Genomic DNA, 6160 nt, shown 5'->3' with positions numbered 1-6160 from the left:
TATTTTCTCTCTTTCTCTTCGTGCCTCCTTAAAGCTGCGTGCCTGTCTGTTCTCCTCGTGTGCATGCAAGATTGTGCAGGTTGCCTTTTTTTCTCCCCCTCCTCTCCTCCTCCCTTCCTCCTCTGTTCTCCCCCTCCTCTCCTCCCTTCCTCCTCTTCTCCCCCTCCTCCTCCTCCCTTCCTCCTCTCTCCTCCTTCCTTCTCCTCTTCTCCCCCTCCTCTCTCCTCCCCTTCCTCCTCTCCTCCCCCTTCCTCCTCTGTCCTCGTCTCCTTCCTCTCCTGCTCTTCCCTTTTTCTGTCTTCTACCTTTTTCTTCCTATTCTCCCTCCTTACCTTTCTATTCTTCAATTCTCGGACTCCTCTCTTCCCTATTTTTCTTCTTTCTCTTCCTTGTCCTCACCCCTTCTCTATTCCCCTCGCTCTATTCCTCTCTCTCCCCCACCCTTCTCTCTATTCCTCTCCCCCACCCTTCTCTCTATTCCTCTCGTTCTCCCCCACCCTTCTCTCTATTGCTCTCTCTCTCTCTCTCACCCTTCCCCACCCTTCTCTCTATTCTCTATTCTCTCTCTCTCTCTCTCCCCCACCCTTCTCTCTATTGCTCTCTCTCCCCCTCCATCTCTCTATTCCTCTCTCTCCCCCTCCATCTCTCTATTCCTCTCTCTATTCCTCTCTCCATCTCTCTATTCCTCTCTTCCCCACCCTTCTCTCTATTCCCTATTCTCTCCACCCTCCATCTCTCTCTCCCCCTCCATCTCTCTATTCCATCTCTCTATTCTCTCCCCCTCCATCTCTCTATTCCTCTCTCTCTCCCCCTCCATCTCTCTATTCCTCTCTCTCTCCCCCTCCATCTCTCTATTCCTCTCTCTCCCCCCTCCATCTCTCTATTCCTCCTCTCTATTCCCCCTCCATCTCTCTATTCCTCTCTCTCTCCCCCTCCATCTTTCTATTCCTCTCTCTCCCCTCTCCATCTCTCTATTCCTCTCTCTCTCCATCTCCCCCTCCATCTCTCTATTCCTCTCTCTCTCCCCCCTCCATCTCTCTATTCCTCTCTCTCTCTCCCCCTCCATCTCTCTATTCCTCTCTCTCTCTCCCCCCCTCCATCTCTCTATTCCTCCTCTCTCTCCCCTCCATCTCTCTATTCCTCTCTCTCTCTCCATCTCTCTATTCCTCCCTCCCCCCTCCTCTCTATTCTCTCTCCTCTCTCCTCCCCCTCCCCATCATCTCTCTATTCCTCTCTCTCTCTCCCCCCCTCCATCTCTCTATTCCTCTCTCTCTCCCCCTCCATCTCTCTATTCCTCTCTCTCTCCCCCTCCATCTCTCTATTCTCTCCCCCTCCATCTCTCTATTCCCCCTCCATCTCTCTATTCCTCTCTCTCCCCCTCCATCTCTCTATTCCTCTCTCTCTCCCCTCCATCTCTCTATTCCTCTCTCTCTCCCCCCCCTCCATCTCTCTATTCCTCTCTCTCTCTCCCCCCTCCATTCTCTCTATCCCCCTCCTCTCTCTATTCTCCCCCTCCATCTCTCTATTCCTCTCTCTCTCCCCCTCCATCTCTCTATTCCTCTCTCTCTCTCCCCCTCCATCTCTCTATTTCCTCTCCCCCTCCTCTCTATTCCCCCTCCATCCTCTCTATCTCTCTCTCTCTCTCTATTCCCCCTCCATCTCTCTATTCTCTCTCATCTCTCTCCCCTCTCCATCTCTCTATTCCTCTCTCTCTCCCCTCCCCTCCATCTCTCTATTCCATCTCTCTCTCTCTCCCCCTCCTCCATCTCTCTATTCCTCTCTCTCTCTCTCTCCCCCTCCATCTCTCTATTCCTCTCTCTCTCCCCCCCTCCATCTCTCTATTCCTCTCTCTCTCTCCCCCTCCATTCTCTCTATTCCATCCTCTCTCTCTCCCCCTCCATCTCTCTATTCTCTCTCCTCTCTCCCCCTCCATCTCTCTATTCCTCTCTCTCTCCCCCTCCATCTCTCTATTCCTCTCTCTCTCCCCCTCCATCTCTCTATTCCTCTCTCTCTCCCCCTCCATCTCTCTATTTCCTCTCTCTCTCCATCCCCCTCCATCCTCTCTATTCCTCTCTCTCTCCCCCTCCATCTCTCTATTCCTCTCTCTCTCCCCCTCCATCTCTCTATTCCTCTCTCTCTCTCCCCTCTCCATTCTCTCTCTCTCCCCTCCTCTCTCTCCTCTCTCTCTCCCCCTCCATCTCTCTATTCCTCTCTCTCTCTCCCCCTCCATCTCTCTATTCCTCTCTCTCTCCCCCTCCATCTCTCTATTCCTCTCTCTCTCTCCCTCTCCATCTCTCTATTCTCTCTCTCTCTCTCTCCTCTCCATCTCTCTATTCCATCTCTCTATTCTCTCTCCCTCTCCATCTCTCTATTCCTCTCTCTCTCTCCCCCCTCCATCTCTCTATTCCCCCTCCATCTCTCTCTCCCCCTCCATCTCTCTATTCCTCCCCCTCCATCTCTCTCTCCCCCTCCATCTCTCTATTCCTCTCTCTCTCCCCCTCCATCTCTCTATTCTCTCTATTCTCTCTCCCCCTCCATCTCTCTATTCCTCTCTCTCTCTCCCCCTCCATCTCTCTATTCCTCTCTCTCTCCCCTCTCCATCTCTCTCCCCCTCCATCTTCTCTCTCTCTCCCCCTCCATCTCTCTATTCCTCTCTCTCTCCCCCTCCATCTCTCTATTCCTCTCTCTCTCTCCCCCTCCATCTCTCTATTCCTCTCTCTCTCCATCCCCTCCATCTCTCCCCCTCCATTCCTCTCTCTCTCTCCCCTCTCCATCTCTCTATTCCTCTCTCTATTCCTCTCTCTCCCCGCTCTCTCCCCCTCCATCTCTCTATTCTCTATTCTCTCTCTCTCCCCCTCCATCTCTCTATTCCTCTCTCTCTCTCCCCCTCCATCTCTCTATTCCTCTCTCTCTCCTCCCCCTCCATCCTCTCTATTCCTCTCTCTCTCTCCCCTCTCCATCTCTCTATTCCTCTCTCTCTCTCCCCCTCCATCTCTCTATTCCCTCTCTCCTCTCTCCCCCTCCATCCTCTCTATTCCTCTCTCCTCTCTCCCCTCTCCATCTCTCTATTCCTCTCTCTCTCCCCCCTCCATCTCTCTATTCCTCCCCCTTCCCTCTCTCTGCTATGGAAGTCATGCGACGGGCACAGGCAGGCTGGGTTTGTTTGCCTGACTGCCCTCCAGGAATTATAGCTGGGACACAGAAACACTCCTTTATAAGCCCACAGGCTGTTGGAGCCACTGCAGAGAGGATAGGGGGAGAGGAGGAGGGAAGACCGAATGAGAGGAGCGATGAGGAGAGATCGAGAGGAGGATTATGACAAGGGAGGCTAATCGATTGAGGCCTGCTGAAGTGCGATACTGTACTAAATGTTGATGACTTATTGATCCATCCAGACTGGATTAAAACTCGCTGGATCGTGGATCGTTTAGGAAGCCTGTTCTGTGTCCCCCCCCCTCTCTCTTTCTCTCTCCCTCTCTCAGGCGTACTAAACACTGCAGGCAGCACTAGAGATATGAACTCACATACTGGTTTGCAGATAGTTATGTCAGACTGCAGTATAGGGTTCAGTGAATAATTAAGAATTCTGTTGTTGCTCCAATGAAGGGCATACTTCACCACTTCTCTCTCTCATACATATAAACACGTCATTTCATTCTACTTGTGCACACACATATAACCAAATGATACTATATGCATGTATATACACACACACACACACACCTGTACTAAGTGACGTTTGCCTTCAGCTCATTAAAACGCACAGTCTCAATTATTCAGTAGGTCTGAACAGGTTTTGTCTGGAGGAATAGAAGAAATATGGAGACATGGAGGGATAGAGGTGAAGATGGAGAGATGGAGGTGAAGATGGAGAGATGGAGGTGAAGATGGAGAGATGGAGGTGAAGATGGAGAGATGGAGGTGAAGATGGAGAGATGGAGGTGAAGATGGAGACATGGAGGTGAAGATGGAGGTGAAGATGGAGAGATGGAGGGATGGAGGTGAAGATGGAGAGATGGAGGTGAAGATGGAGACATGGAGGTGAAGATGGAGACATGGAAGATGGAGGTGAAGATGGAGACATGGAGGTGAAGATGGAGACATGGAGGTGAAGATGGAGACATGGAGGTGAAGATGGAGACATGGAGGTGAAGATGGAGAGATGGAGACATGGAGGTGAAGATGGAGACATGGAGGTGAAGATGGAGACATGGAGGTGAAGATGGAGACATGGAGGTGAAGATGGAGACATGGAGGTGAAGATGGAGACATGGAGGTGAAGATGGAGAGATGGAGACATGGAGGTGAAGATGGAGACATGGAGGGATAAAGGTGGGGATGGAGGTGTAGAGACGGAGGTGATGGGGTAGAGGTGGAGGGATATGGAGGTGGAGGGGTGGTGGTGGTGGAGGGATGGGGTGAAGGTGGAGGGATATGGGGATGGAGGGATTGTGGGGTGGAGGGATTGGGGTGGAGGGATTGGGGTAGAGGTGGAGGGATATGGGGTGGAGGGATGGAGAGGTAGAGATGGAGGGATATGGGGTGGAGGAGTGATGTTGGAGGTGGAGGGTTGGAGGTGGAAAGATTGGGTAGAGGTGGAGGGATTGGGGTGGAGGGATTGGAGTAGAGGTGGAGGGATGGAGGTGCAAGGATGGAGGGTTGGAGGGATGTGGATGGAGGGGTAGGGGTGGAGGGGTAGAGGTGGAGGGATATGGGGTGGAGGGATGGAGAGGTAGAGATGGAGGAATATGGGGTGGAGGAGTGATGTTGGAGTTGGAGGTGGCGGGTTGGAGGTGGAAGGATTGGGTAGGGGTGGAGGGATTGGGGTGGAGGGATTGGAGTAGAGGTGGAGGGATGGAGGTGCAAGGATGGAGGGTTGGAGGGATGTGGTTGGAGGTGGAGGGGTGGAGGTGGAGGGATATGGGGGTGGAGGCATGGAGGTGGAGAGATGAAGGGGGAGGGATGGGTGGAGTAACTTGAACCCTAAACCTATACAAAGTTTTGGTGATGCAGAACATTTTGTCCTTTCCAGCATGTCCATCTAGTGACTAGTGATGTTCAGGGCACATAACTCCAAGCTGTGCCCCATTCTGGCTTCAAGCTCCGGTCCACAGTGCTCTGTTTTAGTCACTCTCACACACACATTCACCCCTTTGTACCCTCCAACACACACACACCACACACAGACACACGTAGACACACACACACACACACACGTAGACATACACAGACACACACGCATACCGTATATGCAAACACACACACGTCCTGCTTTAAGCTCAGGTCTATATTGCTCCCATGATGCCCAGCTGTGACCAATGAACATTCCAGTAGAGCCTTTTTCCTCCTCTATCATTCCACATGTCTGCTCTGGGCCTTCATGAGGATCAGCGGACAAATATGTGCAGGCTTGTGTCCGAACTTTGTTTGACCTTTTCATGGCGACCCAGTACTCGTGACCTTCTAGACCCCACACTGAGGAAGGGGGTGGGGGGATTAGACATAGCATGGTTGTTCGACCTCCACCTCGCCTCTGGGGGTCTTTCTCTCTGTGACCTCTGAACTATTAGTCAACCTATGTGCTTATTGTCACGTCTGGCTGTGTGGTCGCATGACTGTAAGACTGACGTTGAACGGCAGCTGGGTTTATCGTATATGACATTCATTGAGCACTCGTTTAGAAACGACAAGATCTCCCTGAGCTTAGTCCTGTCTATGATGATGTCACTTCTCTCATTTTATTAAAGAACAGCATCAGTCTTACTGGGCATGCTCTGTAGAGCTCCACCTTTTGTCTCTTTCATAAACCTTTACATACCTAGTAAGTATTTCATTATCTCTTTTTAGTTACAGTATCTCTGTCTGTCTGTCTGTCTGTCTGTCTCGAATTAAAGGGGTAGGAGGGGGAGGACTTTTAAAATTGAAGGAATGGGAGGTTGGGGGGGGAGAAGTCTTCTAGGAAATGGTCCATTAGGAGTCAAAGCAGGTGGGAACATTCAAACTGAACTCATCTGTTTAGAGCTCTGTTCCCTCAGCCTGGTGGATACATCTAGTTCTGTTTTATCCAGATCTGTTCCCTCAGCCTGGTGGATACATCTAGTTCTGTTTTATCCAGATCTGTTCCCTCAGCCTGGTGGATAAATCTAGTTCTGTTTAGAGC

The sequence above is a fragment of the Oncorhynchus tshawytscha genome, linkage group LG13 (genome assembly GCF_018296145.1).
Source record: "Oncorhynchus tshawytscha isolate Ot180627B linkage group LG13, Otsh_v2.0, whole genome shotgun sequence".
Classification (NCBI taxonomy): domain Eukaryota; kingdom Metazoa; phylum Chordata; class Actinopteri; order Salmoniformes; family Salmonidae; genus Oncorhynchus; species Oncorhynchus tshawytscha.
The sequence above is the reverse complement of the archived record's forward strand: the minus strand, read 5'-3'. Positions refer to the sequence as shown.